At 38.2% G+C, this 15954-nt stretch overlaps 1 long non-coding RNA gene across 1 annotated transcript; it reads left to right on the plus strand.

The window, feature by feature from the left end:
- Window positions 1–2625: 2625 nt before the first annotated feature.
- Window positions 2626–6400, plus strand: LOC107588014 (uncharacterized). The gene is made up of 3 exons (XR_001609530.1): window positions 2626–2705; window positions 2887–3063; window positions 6240–6400. It is a non-coding gene; the product is annotated as an uncharacterized lncRNA (long non-coding RNA).
- Window positions 6401–15954: the final 9554 nt, after the last annotated feature.

Here is a 15954-nt window from a genome sequence, read left to right on the forward strand (position 1 = left end):
GACTGAAAATGGTTTTCTGCAGTCCATCTCTGGTGTTCTCTCGAATTTTGTATTTTTTTCCTCCCTTTTCTATTCTTCATTCTATCAGTTTGAGAGCAGGGGAGGCGGGGAGGAAGTGTGCTTAAAGGGAAATCCTCTCTGCTTTGTGGCAGAAGTCACAGACTCAGGCTGGCTGACGGAATGACAGGACAAAGCAGATATCCAGAGCGTGTCCCTTACCACGGCAATTGCGGCAACTTCACGCACTCCGTGTCATCGCATTTGCGAGTGCAGCGTGGTGTGACAGTAGAAAGATGAGTGTCTGAGGTGTCTACCTTTTTTCCCAATCATCCAACAGATAGGGTGAATACAAAGCTCTGCAGAGTCTGAAATCCTGACAGAGTGAAACTACCAAATTTGAGCTTGGGAGAGCAGAAGGTAATGTTTTCCCCCCAAAGACTCTGAGGCTAACTTATCTCAGCCAAGAAAATTGATAGAACCCAGACTGCCCCCCACTGCTACCAGTATGGGTGGCAGTGATTTCTTCTAAAGTTGTCTAAACTCAGCAAGACTTTATTACAATGAGCAGTAGGCACGCGTTTGGTCTTGAAGGCCAATGTGTGAACTACAACGTAGCTGATACACTTTTTGGCTGGGCACTTTGGGTTTGAGCGTGTGTGGAGTGCTGATAACAGGCATAGTAGCTGCCAATCGCAGATTGTCCGATTAATCCAGATGAAAAGCAAACTATGGACGGTAGTGAATGGTGTAGAGCGAGGCCTCAATCGGTTGGAGGCGATAGTCTAAGCCTCCAATCTCAACTGGTGGGTTGTGATAGCGACAGCAGGGATAAACAGTGCTACATGCTAATAATTCAAATAAATAATACACAAATCAAATGGGAATGATAAAACTTTGACACACAGAAGTGAAGCCACAAGTGTCCCACTGATGTGCACAGGTGATTTTTGTTGTTGTGCATCCTGAAGCAAAACCAGTTGACAACCACTAGTCTAATGTATAATTCTAATGTTCCTAATTAATTATACAAGTCTTGTCTAATGGCCGGGAATCCCTTGAATGTGTGGTTAGCATACTTCAAAACATGTCATTTTCTGTCAAGGTTGTGGGACTACTTCTACTGAAATTTTAATTCACATCCCCCTGTCTACCCACTACCTGTTTTTCCCATCTTTACACCTGTTCGTGAAGTGTATTGTTTTCTTTTAGCGAGTGATCTTCGCAGCTTAATAAGATCTGACTTCTGTTGACGTAAAAGTTTAGAGTTTATGCAAATATAGCTGACAGGGATAGGAAGCGCAGGAGGTGTACCATCCCTCAGAGCATCCGCAACCTTGTGTTTTCACAATATGTTTTTTAAACTGTCATCAGCTCCTTGCGACAAGTCCAGTTACAGCTTCAAAACAGAAAGAGAGAACTGCACGAGTGTTTCTGATGGAAATAGTGTTGTTCCCAGCTGGTTTGTTAGTTTCAGATGGCACACCACCCACAGTCCATTCACTGACCAATGCACATTGAATACAAACATCTCTTCCAAGAACCAGAACTCAATCAGCATTGAGTAAATGAGCATTACTACAATTTCTCACAGTCTTACTGTAGTAACAATAACTGGTTTTGGGACAGGAATGTTAAAGTTTTATATTAATCTAAACTTCCTCTTTCAACAGGCAGTACATCAATACACTGAGGAAAACGGCAACTTGTTGAAGATATTTTAAAAGAAGATGGGTCGATGAAATACACACTTTTGAGATAGAAATATTCTTAATCTGCAATGGTTAGTGGCAAAGGTTTGAGGCACTTTGTTGTAGTAGCAAGACAGCATATTTCATTTTGTATACTTTAATATTTTTGTGAAATAACAAGGATGTATAACTTTCGAATGGATACACTGTTCTCTGTATAAGCCAACACAAAAATTGGCTTACCAGAAGGTCTCCTGCTGTCTAAAGCCCTATTCCGATGGTAATTTTTTTCTCATGTGGACATCTGAAAAAGTAAATTTACATAGCACCTCAGTGATAAAACTCTTGGATTCGGATGACGATTTATTCACAGTAGAGAAGCGAGTTCAGTAATCCTATGAACCTGGGAACACGCTGCTCACGTGGCCAGTCGTGTGATTGTCTGCTGTAAATAAAAACATCTTATGATTGGGGATTTTTACGTGGGTGGTGGGAGAAAAACATTGGCATTCTGGATTCAGACGGCAATAAAATCAAATGTAATTTGCTGAAAATTGCTTAACCCCCATGAGAAACAATTAACGTTTGAATTGGGCTTAAATAAAACGTAATGTAAAAAGTTAAAATATGTTGGTCACAAGGGAAAAACGTCTAGCTTTGAGACTAGTTGGGGTATGGTGCTAGTCTAGATGGTGTACCAACATTTTTACCGGTGAAGGTGTTCCACCAGCACCCAAAATGCAACATATGCTGGTAAGTAGTTACATTGGTCTTTTCAGTATAGGTCAGGGGTGTCCAATCCTGCTCCTAAAGGATCAACATCCTGCAGAGTTTAATGCCAACCTGCTCCAGCACACCTGCCTGGAGGTTTCTAGTAATCCTGGAGACCTTGATGAGCTGGTTCAGGTGTGTTTAATTAGGGTTGGAGCTAAACTGTGCAGGACAATAGCCCTCCAGGAGCAGAGCAGGACAAGAAACTAGAGAGAGGCCTTGGCAAGTTTTACACTTAGATATAAGGTAAGGCATACAAACAAACATATTCAGGGTTGAGTTGGAATAAAGCCCGAGCTCTGAGAGCATTCATTATCGGACAAAGCGAATGCCGCTTTATTGAGATTACTCTCATAGACTACGCTCCAGAGACAAAGCAATCTCTGCATCGGTTGTCTTGTTTACAGCTAATGGTAACATTTCACAGCCCCTTCAGACGGACAGCTCCAGTGCATTATTGCAGTAATCGATCAGGGCTTCGGCACACGCATGAAAGGCCCATTCATTGCTCCTGGACCACCCGCTGTCGCTCACACGTCACAACAACCCACCTCTCAGCGTTTTAAGAACTGAAAAACAATCATGTCCATGCTATGTGAACACGGTACGTATCATTTTCTTCTCACCTTGGGAGTGACGGTTTGACAGCTGTCTGTCGATTTGATGCCAGGGCCTGCCCCTGATATGCCGCTGTCAGGATCTCTGTGGCGGCCCCGTCAGGCCTGCCAGGGGTCGTTGTGGTCAGGTGAAAGTGTGCCATGGAAAGGTTAGGCCCGGAGCAACACTCTCATTTTGATTAATGGACCTCTCTGTACTCCTGAGTGAGCAATTATCAGAGGATCGGCACACTCATTCATCACTGTAACAGAAAAGCGGCACGGCCCGTGCTGCGCAACCGTACCCAACCAGCAGCACTGCCTCCTTACACCACCACCCCACCGGATCAAGCCAAAAGAAGCGCGGTGCCCGGCTGAGGAGGAAGAGGGGAGTTTAGTGGAGTGGAAAGCAAAGTAGATAAGGTTTCCCTTTGAGGAATAACTCGGCAGCCTCTTGGATTTGCTCTCTGGCTGCGGCTTGGGCTAATAATTGAGCCTCCTGCTTTCATCTACACTGGCGAACGTGGTGGTCCACACCTTGTTTCAGAATACCAAAATGCAAATGTCTACATGATGCAACAGCCCATTAGCGCAATGTGCTTCCCGACACACTAGGTTTGGGTTATTCTGCATCCTACCTCACAAATAATCATTTTCACAGAGCGTGCAACGAAATGAGTCCGTTTGTGCCAATATGCAATGGCTGTCCTCAAGACTGTTTGGCTCTGATACTGTCACATTGTGAAAAAGCTCATTATGTTAATCTGCACATCTATTGAGAACATCTGGCAGATGACATGCATCTTTTACTCACTCTGCCAAACATATTGCCATTAAATGCATTATTACATTAGAAGTCAGCAATCAAATTCGGACTGACACATGATCAATATGCAATTTGCAGATGTATTATTCCTCTGGCCGAGTAACACATCATCGATGAGCCCGTTTGAATAGGTTCACTTAAGCGGACCTCGGTAATTCGCTCAGACTTATCCATTGTCGCATAGCAATGGTTCAATCTGATTGGCTGATTTTCTTCTGGGAGTAAATGCATTTGTTTTTGTTTTTTTTTAAATATTTATCCACCTAGAAATAAAGACATGTTTACAAAGTGCTGGTTCGATGCATTCCATTAATCACTGGATTTGCCTTGGGTATCTTTTTTCTTGAGTTTTGTTTTGAAGCATTTATCAGAAAAGTAGCTAGATATCCATAATCACAAATGTGTATTCTGTATTGCTTTGAGGTTCTGTATTTCCTGGAGTCTATGCATGATTTCCTCCATTTTTTCAGAATTATTTGCTGGTTAGTAAGAGAAACCAGGGAAAATGTGTTTTATGATTGATCAGCCTTGCCCTTGAACTATCAGGAAACCATCAAATGTAAAAATCATTAATAATTTCCATCCTTTAGTATTTGCCATTTTGAATATGTTTTCATTTTCCTGAGCTCATCATAGTGGTCGTGATCAAGTTTCTACATCTAGCTGATCTCAGCGTATACATGGAAACAAGACAAATGAGACTGCTCCTCTTAAACAAGACACTATAAATAATATAAATCACCTATAAAAACTTTAGCGTGTTTTTAAAATGATGATTGGATGGTAAGAAAAAAAAAATACATGTTACAACATTTCACTTAATTATTTGTGAGAATCTGTATTCATTACTGTCCCTCTTTACCTTAACATGTTATAAAAAGCACTACAGTAGTTTCAGGGAAAATTTGATGGACTATGATAATTAATCATCATACTAATATGAGCTAACTTGGCATAAACCATATCATATGACTGTTAGAGCCTGGATTTTTCCTGAAAGTTGAATTGCAGTAGCTGTGCCATAGCACAGACAGGAGATGCATAGGGTAATAGTAATGGTTATACATGGTTTCTAGCTGGAACAAACAAGTCATTTAAATTATACACTGCTCCTCATTTTCACAGTTCCTGTATGGATGAAGCACAGACACTATAATATTTTCAGCTAAAAAAAAAAAAAAATCTAATGAACAAGGCTTGATAAATGTAATGACTTAGATGATTAATTTGAAGAGGATGAAAATTAATTACTCACTACCTCCTAGTGGGACCACTCTCAGAAATATAGTTTTATTAGTAAACCTCCTCAGCCTGTTGGAACGAAGCGCGCCATCATCATTTCTAATCCCTAGACCCAATGATTTACCTGCTATTTACCTCTAACTATTAGTCAATTACTACACTGTCTTGTGGACCAGACCTCTGAGTTAATGGGTTTGGAGGAAGGCCAGGGTGTGAATTCTTTTCAACACAGTCTAATGGGCTGTCTTGCGATGCATTTTTAATGTGCCACATTGAGTGCAAACCTCCTTTGCCAGCTATTGGGGTATTTTTCTTGCATTGATTTTGTCTTCTCTTTTTCCCACCGCACTGATTTTGTCGCACTGAATATGCATGCTAATGCATGCCCTTGATTTTCATAAGCTGATGTTAAGACAGGTGCTTCTCTAAATACACGTTCATTGGAAGACTGTAATGCAATGTGGGATCGTACTGCATGGTTGCTCGTTTTAGTTTCAAGGATGCCGTTTTAGAGTTAAGAGCAGCCCTCAAAATCACAGAGGTGTCAAAGTTGAATCCTTTTAATTGATTTGCATGACCAGAAGTAATTTATTTTCAACAGAGTTGGCAATTTCTGACATCGATTTGTATTTCCATTCTCAGCCCTTTGACAGCCAATTGTGCAGTCCTCAAATAACATTAAGCACAAGCGGTGTGAACGTCCACTAACCAATAATACAGAACTCGACGACCTCCAGCAATAAAATGACTGGGTTCATGCTTGTGTATTACATTTGCATTTAAATGATTTTAATCATTTAGTGTTTTAGCTTCAATACTAATGGCAGTTTTTCACAGACACAGTTAACACAAGGTCGTTTTGTCGTGAATGTAATACACTTACAAAGTCTGGTATAAAAAGCTGCCTATAATGGCTTTCTTGACATCTTATTGCTTTTTAGGAGTGGAGTGAAACAGTTGAGTAAAGATCTGTATTTTGAATCTACATATTGCTTTCATGTCCTCTCTTTCATCTCCGTCTCATTCCCTTTCCTCTCTCTCTCTCTCTTTCTCTTCACTCACTGGTTTGTCTCCATCCGTTGCTCACATCTTTATTTCATTCCAATTTTCACCCAGCACGATGGAAATGGAGTGGGAGGGCTGGGGAGCTGGATAAGATGGAAGTGGCTGAGAGAAGACAAAAATAAAACCCAATTTCAACAATAGCTCAAACCCCTGCCTCTGTGTCTACAGGAGAACGAACTAGCGCACCATCAGCAAGTCCAGGAATTTTGTCTTCCGCTGTAGGGAGTTTTTTAAGCTCTATTTTTCACAGACATCTTTGAAAATAAGGCAAGGAAACAATGACTGGGCCGACTAAACAGTTGTGGCACTTTTGCAAGCCGTATTTCAGTGAGAAAAAAAAGTCTTATTCACTGACCACCTGAAACCTGCTGTCACTAACCAATAATTTTGTCTCTCTTTTTCTTTTTCTTTTTTTAAGAGGCTACAGTGAAGCTGTGCTTACAATGGAAATTAATGTGGCTGGTTTTTAGAAAGTTTAAATGCATAAATGTGAAGCTTATAATTTTATAAAATTACTTACATTAAAGTTGTATACTATTTCAGTTGTAAAGTTGTTGTTTTTTCCCGGTTTTATGGTCATTAAAGGTAAAATAGTTGCAAAATGAAGTATAATTTTACATAGATAATGCTGGAAAACTTTTATTATTTATTTTATTTTTGCCACACTAAAACCATGTTAATGCACATTTTGATTACATATTGTGCATTTTATAATAAAAAAATTTTTTGTGGACATTTATGGACTGGCCCATTCATTTCCATGTTAAGCTTATAATTTATGAAACTTGTCATTTTAAGAAGTCACATTAGTTTATTTTTTTCTGTTAAAAGTTATTTTTCATTATTTGAGCTGTAAAGTTGTTCTTGTCAGTTTTATGGTCATTTTAGTCAGCTGTCATAGCAACTTGAATATAATTTTACATACAACTTTATTTATTTTATTCAGCTGCAACTAAATGTTTAGCAAAAAGAGAGACTGAATAAATATGCTTGATGTCTAAATGTTTGATTTTTTTTAACCACATTGGAATCAAAACTGAGAATCGATAAGAATCGGAATTGGAATTGATACAATTCAAACAATACCCAACCCTAGTTTACACACACACACACACACACACACACTGTTTACATATTGTGGTCTGTTATTTATGCTGGCCCCACTCATTTCCATTTTAAGTGTTGTATTGTAACCCTTTTTTAAGAAAAGAAGGGATGAGTCAAAAATAAGAGTACATTGAGTTGAACTTGTACTGAACCTGGAACATTCCTTTAATTTTTAGTGAATTTCCCCCTCTGGGTTTCTTTTTCCTGCATGGAGTTACTACTCGATTAGCTTTGCATGTCCAACATGTGAAGCCTGTCTGATGTGTATAGAACGGATGGATTAAGAGTGCTTTGTCCATCCTGGTCAGATGGCATTACCTATCAGTGAATCAGACCTATCATCCCCTCAAATGACAGCAAATTACTGCGACGCTGTCAGGTATGAGCTCTAATCACACACGGCTCTCCGAGGGGAATGTAATCACACCCCGGGCCTCACTGCAACTCGGCAACTGGCTTAAAAACTGCCCTCTGACATCCGCAGAAGACCTTTTCACAGAAAATTACCATGGGTTTGCCATATAATATGACATGGGAAAACCATCACGGTAATATCATGGTGTTCTTTGAAGTACTGTGTAAATATCATGGTGTATGATGATGATATAGTACCACGGTGGCCCAAAAAAGTACTTGAGCCACACTTAAAATGTATGAATGACATTTAATTACATATAGCAAAATATTAAACCAAGTGGCGTCTGCAAACAAATGACTTCTAAGATTTTCTAAGAAATAGCTTTAATGTTATTACCCATGTTTTGCAATGACTTTCAGAGCAACTGGTGTGTTTTTAGATTTTAACTAAGCCACTGTCGACAGAGGCGTCATGTTTAGTTTATATGCTTGGACGACTGCTGCAGCAGAGCGCTGTTTGATTTGTTGCCGTGTCCACTCATTATAAGCGTCTTTGGGCTTGTTGTTTAGGCTTGGCTCGTAAAGCGATCCAGTGTATGGAATTGATAGGGACAGGAATTAAAAGGGACAGGTAATTTTGGAGGATAGTAGTGATATTCTGGTCCTGTTTCCAATATAAAGCAATTGGATTTATTCAGGATTATTGTTGTCTTGTTCTTGTTTGGATTTTTTTTTCTTTTTTCTAGCAATTATGTCAACACAAATGAATGACTCAAGCCATGTAACTCGTTCACTGTGATTTCTTGCACTGCACCTACCTAAAACCCAATTTCAACAATAGCTCAAACCCCTGCCTCTGTGTCTACAGGAGAACGAACTAGCGCACCATCAGCAAGTCCAGGAATTTTGTCTTCCGCTGTAGGGAGTTTTTTAAGCTCTATTTTTCACAGGCATGTTTGAAAATAAGGCAAGGAAACAATGACTGGGGCGACTAAACAGTTGTGGCACTTTTGCAAGCCATATTTCAGTGAGAAAAAAAAAGTCTTATTCACTGACCACCTGAAACCTGCTGTCACTAACCAATAATTTTGTCTCTCTTTTTCTTTTTCTTTTTTTAAGAGGCTACAGTGAAGCTGGTGCTTACAATGGAAATTAATGTGGCTGGTTTTTAGAAAGTTTAAATGCATAAATGTGAAGCTTATAATTTTATAAAATTACTTACATTAAAGTTGTATACTATTTCAGTTGTAAAGTTGTTGTTTTTTCCCGGTTTTATGGTCATTAAAGGTAAAATAGTTGCAAAATGAAGTATAATTTTACATAGATAATGCTGGAAAACTTTTATTATTTATTTTATTTTTGCCACACTAAAACCATGTTAATGCACATTTTGATTACATATTGTGCATTTTATAATAAAAAAATTTTTTGTGGACATTTATGGACTGGCCCATTCATTTCCATGTTAAGCTTATAATTTATGAAACTTGTCATTTTAAGAAGTCACATTAGTTTATTTTTTTCTGTTAAAAGTTATTTTTCATTATTTGAGCTGTAAAGTTGTTCTTGTCAGTTTTATGGTCATTTTAGTCAGCTGTCATAGCAACTTGAATATAATTTTACATACAACTTTATTTATTTTATTCAGCTGCAACTAAATGTTTAGCAAAAAGAGAGACTGAATAAATATGCTTGATGTCTAAATGTTTGATTTTTTTTAACCACATTGGAATCAAAACTGAGAATCGATAAGAATCGGAATTGGAATTGATACAATTCAAACAATACCCAACCCTAGTTTACACACACACACACACACACACACACTGTTTACATATTGTGGTCTGTTATTTATGCTGGCCCCACTCATTTCCATTTTAAGTGTTGTATTGTAACCCTTTTTTAAGAAAAGAAGGGATGAGTCAAAAATAAGAGTACATTGAGTTGAACTTGTACTGAACCTGGAACATTCCTTTAATTTTTAGTGAATTTCCCCCTCTGGGTTTCTTTTTCCTGCATGGAGTTACTACTCGATTAGCTTTGCATGTCCAACATGTGAAGCCTGTCTGATGTGTATAGAACGGATGGATTAAGAGTGCTTTGTCCATCCTGGTCAGATGGCATTACCTATCAGTGAATCAGACCTATCATCCCCTCAAATGACAGCAAATTACTGCGACGCTGTCAGGTATGAGCTCTAATCACACACGGCTCTCCGAGGGGAATGTAATCACACCCCGGGCCTCACTGCAACTCGGCAACTGGCTTAAAAACTGCCCTCTGACATCCGCAGAAGACCTTTTCACAGAAAATTACCATGGGTTTGCCATATAATATGACATGGGAAAACCATCACGGTAATATCATGGTGTTCTTTGAAGTACTGTGTAAATATCATGGTGTATGATGATGATATAGTACCACGGTGGCCCAAAAAAGTACTTGAGCCACACTTAAAATGTATGAATGACATTTAATTACATATAGCAAAATATTAAACCAAGTGGCGTCTGCAAACAAATGACTTCTAAGATTTTCTAAGAAATAGCTTTAATGTTATTACCCATGTTTTGCAATGACTTTCAGAGCAACTGGTGTGTTTTTAGATTTTAACTAAGCCACTGTCGACAGAGGCGTCATGTTTAGTTTATATGCTTGGATGATTTTTTTTAACCACATTGGAATCAAAACTGAGAATCGATAAGAATCGGAATTGGAATTGATACAATTCAAACAATACCCAACCCTAGTTTACACACACACACACACACACACACACTGTTTACATATTGTGGTCTGTTATTTATGCTGGCCCCACTCATTTCCATTTTAAGTGTTGTATTGTAACCCTTTTTTAAGAAAAGAAGGGATGAGTCAAAAATAAGAGTAGATTGAGTTGAACTTGTACTGAACCTGGAACATTCCTTTGATTTTTAGTGAATTTCCCCCTCTGGGTTTCTTTTTCCTGCATGGAGTTACTACTCGATTAGCTTTGCATGTCCAACATGTGAAGCCTGTCTGATGTGTATAGAACGGATGGATTAAGAGTGCTTTGTCCATCCTGGTCAGATGGCATTACCTATCAGTGAATCAGACCTATCATCCCCTCAAATGACAGCAAATTACTGCGACGCTGTCAGGTATGAGCTCTAATCACACACGGCTCTCCGAGGGGAATGTAATCACACCCCGGGCCTCACTGCAACTCGGCAACTGGCTTAAAAACTGCCCTCTGACATCCGCAGAAGACCTTTTCACAGAAAATTACCATGGGTTTGCCATATAATATGACATGGGAAAACCATCACGGTAATATCATGGTGTTCTTTGAAGTACTGTGTAAATATCATGGTGTATGATGATGATATAGTACCACGGTGGCCCAAAAAAGTACTTGAGCCACACTTAAAATGTATGAATGACATTTAATTACATATAGCAAAATATTAAACCAAGTGGCGTCTGCAAACAAATGACTTCTAAGATTTTCTAAGAAATAGCTTTAATGTTATTACCCATGTTTTGCAATGACTTTCAGAGCAACTGGTGTGTTTTTAGATTTTAACTAAGCCACTGTCGACAGAGGCGTCATGTTTAGTTTATATGCTTGGATGACTGCTGCAGCAGAGCGCTGTTTGATTTGTTGCCATGTCCACTCATTATAAGCGTCTTTGGGCTTGTTGTTTAGGCTTGGCTCGTAAAACGATCCAGTGTATGGAATTGATAGGGACAGGAATTAAAAGGGACAGGTAATTTTGGAGGATAGTAGTGATATTCTGGTCCTGTTTCCAATATAAAGCAATTGGATTTATTCAGGATTATTGTTGTCTTGTTCTTGTTTGGATTTTTTTTTCTTTTTTCTAGCAATTATGTCAACACAAATGAATGACTCAAGCCATGTAACTCGTTCACTGTGATTTCTTGCACTGCACCTACAGAAGAGCGCCACATCTCTGATATGCATGTCCTTCAATTCCATACGCATGTTCAGTTCAATTCCATACGCTCTCAGTAGAATTATTGTAAATGCGGTTGTTGCTACCTGCATTTTTCAGGAGTTAATTAGAATGTGCTTTTCATTTCTGTAAATTACTGAACTGTGTGTACAAAACAGGTTTAAGCTCTAAAACTGACAACTGAATATAGCTGAAGCGTGTAAGTGGCCAAAGGGCAATACGTTTTCAACAATATACTGTATATACTGTTTTATAATTCAAAAATATTTTTTATTTCCCAAAAATGTTTTGCTTGAAAAACGGTGCCTGAAAAAGGTCTGTCTTTAAAATGATTGCTACTTGGTCTGATGTTTTGTTGTATAATGCAGGAGTGTCACTAGGGCCTACCTCAATGTTTTTCCCCCATAGCTATCTTATTTTCAGCTTTTTTGAAAAATATGTTGGATCTTTTTGTTCCTTCTTTTTTTTTCTTTATGTGTGCACTGCAGTAATTCAAATCACACTGCCAATTACATTAAAAAGGCATTATTCAATTTTTTTGATACATTAGGACTGTAACGGGGCTGACGAGACGCGAGACGTGTGGATCCATCTGCAAGCTTTTATTAAAGAGACGTGGTATAACAGGCAGGGTCGAACAATGGCAAACAGGTATATGGCGGGCAAAAACACAAGAATAGTCCTAGGGCTAGCGTAGGTCACCAATCGGCAGACAGAATCACAGGGGCGAGACGAGAGTGAAAAATCCAGGAAAACAGGCAAAGATTAGAAACCGCAAAAACAGGCAAGGCAAAACAAGGAAAACACGGAGACTCGGAAAGGGGTACAGGCTAAACAATACTCAGCAGAGAAAGGTGGTTAGAGTGGGTGTTATATAGTGAGTGAGGTGATTAGAAACAGCTGTGTTCAATGAGTGCAATCAGTGCAGTGTGCAAATCGTGCAAAGAATGATGGGATATGTAGTTCGGGGTGCTATGCAACAGTTTGTGTTGTGCGAGAGTCAATGTAATGGAAAGGGTGACCTCTGGTGGTCAATAAACGGAAGTCCATGGACCGAATTCGTGACAAGGACAGACAAACTCCTCTTTTTTGTTGAATGTTGCACATGTAATAGAAGCCCTAAAATTAGTCTGTGCTTGAAGTGGGCTGTTACCATACTGAATGCGCTAAACAACATTAGTTATTAGTTGTACCTTTTCTGTTCACAATCCTTATTTAGCAATTTATTGACAACATTTTTTTATTGACGATATTGGTCCTGATAGAACTGACTTAATCTAGAAATCAATACCCACCACTGGCTATGGAACTGAGTAATAATATATTAGCAACTGAAATACATAGATCTTGTGTGTGCACTTTTTCCACTTTCCAGAGAACTCAAAGTGTTGTCCAATGCTGCCTGATTGGGAGTAGATGCAGTGATTGACAGGTCATGACAATGTGTAGAACAGCAGAAGAATCACCTTCCACTCACTTCTGCCGGACAGAGAGAATCAAACATCACACACTGAGAGTGAAGGTAAAGAATTAATTAAAGGACTTAGACAAACTCTGACTTGGACAATAACGAATCCAAAACAATAAAACATTTATTTACCAACACCTTTGCGTCTCTTATACGATCTCAAGCTTATAAAGCTAATAAATGGTCATCTTTGAGTTTAAAGATTGGTGTTACACACATGTTGCTCTGCCTCATTGTTGACTATAATCAAAACATGCCATTTAATGAGTGTTTAAAATGTTTCTGTTTCACATCCTATAAATATTACAGTAGGCAGTATGTACTGCACAATCTACTGTTTCGCTCATTTGTGTTGTTACAGATGTGCCTTGCTTTGTTCAGCAAATGTAAAACCATCTGTTCTTTTTGTTCTTGCTCTTTTTGTTCAAGGCTCTCATGTGTATTTCATTCGGAGTGGTTTGTATCTGTGATTTGTTCCGTTGTTCACTGAATATCTGCCTGTGTGTTTTGATTATGGTATTGGATTACCTTCATTACTCTGATGGATTCTGATTCCAATATTATGTTTGTGATTTGGAACATGGACTAAAACACTCTACTTGGATCCTTCAGACTGATTACATCTTGTGTTTTTTCTCGTGCTTTGAAAAATGGGCCAGTGAGCGAGAGCAGCCAGAGAAAACCGGAATAATTATAAGCCTCAGAGAAATGCTTGACCTTTGATTCTTGACACACCAAATATTCAGGGTATAATTAAGAGATAAAACATTTCAGTGCAGCAACCATGTCATCTTAATCCCAAATGGCCATCATAAATTATTCTCTCTTAATGATTAAAAAATATTAAAAACACTTCTTTTTTTTTCTCTGAGACAATTATCATCTGATTATGCTGCAAATGCTATTAAAAATGACAAAAAAGAAAGACTCCATATTCATCCTTATTTGCTAATGTCAGATATCTTTATTATTTTACATTTTTGAGTGTAGAGTTCATCTATTTTTAGCTGGATGAATATTTACCCCTGAAGGTAAAATGCTACAGCTGTAAGGGTTTTTGTTTACGTACCGCTATAAGACAGATAGCTTTATATCCACAGTGGGGAAGATCCTTATTTCCACACTCACAGTCGACAGGTTTATTATTTTACAGTCTTAAAGCAAAACAATCCACCACAATTTGGAAAATAATCAAGCGTTGTGATTTATTAGCCTGTCTGTCTAGTGCACATCATTTAAACCATTATTCAATATTATAAATTAGATTTTCGCACTAGAAGTTTTAGAAGAAATGTTAATGATAAATGCAAAGTTTTGATACCAGGTGGATGCCACATCCAATTACACGACTGGCTCCAATTTATGAAAGGAAAAAAAAAAGAGCTTAATTAACATTTCCAAATGACTGCAACTATTTTAGGTTCTGGAGTGTCTGCTTTACAGCAGAATTTGGATGCATGGCCGTACCCAGACTTTGAAAATTAGTCAAGGCTTTATAATGGCAGTGAATGGCTGCCACGAGTTTGAAGCTCAAAAAAGTGCATCCATCCATCATAAACATACTCAACATGGCTCTGGTGGGTTAATAAAGGCCTTCTTAAACAAATAATATTTTACACTTTATAAAGTAAAATAATGAACTTTAGGGTCAAACAGCCATACAGATTATACACCCCGATTCGACTGGTGATATGATCGGGGTTGGTGTTAAAGAATTGTGTTATAATAACCCCTACAAATACAACTCATTATATACACTATAAACACTTTAAAGGAGACAGACATGTAGATGTTTGTGAAAGATGTTTTCTCTGTTTTGGAGGGATGATTATTTTTAAATCATACCCTATTTATTGCATCAAAATGTGTTAATACTTTACTATATTTAAGGGTGGATAATTTTATCAGCTGTTTATTGCAACAATACGCAACTACAATAACTGTGTCTAGTGCTCTTATGAAAATGTATAGCATGATTTGTGAAAATGTAACTATACTGAATGCCATGGCAATGATGGCATAGACTTCTTCATGCTAGTTTTTGCATATTTAATTTCATTCTGTAACCTATTGTTCTACAGATCTGTGTGTACTAGTGTTAAATGCTACTGTTTTTGACAGCGTTGATAACGTTTATGACAGATAATATCATGATAATTTTTGCGTTTCCCTTACCGAATGTCTTATACTGTCAGCAAAAACCTGTCCATGGGCATTTTTGACTGCTTTCAAATTTAAGTGCCTGCGACCAGCAGTGTTGCCAGATATTGATACAAAAAATAAAAAATAAAATAAAAATTAAACCAAAATTATTTTCAATCTTTTGCAAATAAGATAAGATATCGCTGACTCTAAACTGCAACTTCCTATTTTATTAACTTTCTAAAGTGTTAAATTAAGTGGAAAAGACAAGTCCAAAAACGCTTATAATAGCTGGATCTGGCTACACGGAGGCTGCGCCGCGCCCTCACTCAACTCTCTCAAGCCACATTCACTCCGTCAGCGTCTCGCAGCGATCATTTTCATACCACGGACGCTAAACATTCTTGCAAACTGTCTAAACTGAATTATACATGTCATGCAGGCATTCATATGAGGAGTTTAACAGAAAATTAGTCATTCAAAGAACAAATGTTATTTTTGAACATGAAAAATTTACCGAGGTCCGGACATCGGTGGCCTCATACACTCTAAAAAATGCTGGGTTGTTTCAACTCAACTTTGGGTCAAATATGGACTAACCTAACTTTTGGGTTAAAAATTTTATAAAAAAATGTAACCCAACAGCTGGGTTAGTCCATATTTGACCCAAAGTTGGGTTGAAACAACCCAGCATTTTTTTGAGTGTAGCTGGTTACGGGCCTATTTGGATGGCCTC

This window comes from Sinocyclocheilus grahami, unplaced genomic scaffold, assembly GCF_001515645.1.
Source record: "Sinocyclocheilus grahami isolate Dianchi unplaced genomic scaffold, SAMN03320097.WGS_v1.1 scaffold97.1, whole genome shotgun sequence".
Taxonomy (NCBI): domain Eukaryota; kingdom Metazoa; phylum Chordata; class Actinopteri; order Cypriniformes; family Cyprinidae; genus Sinocyclocheilus; species Sinocyclocheilus grahami.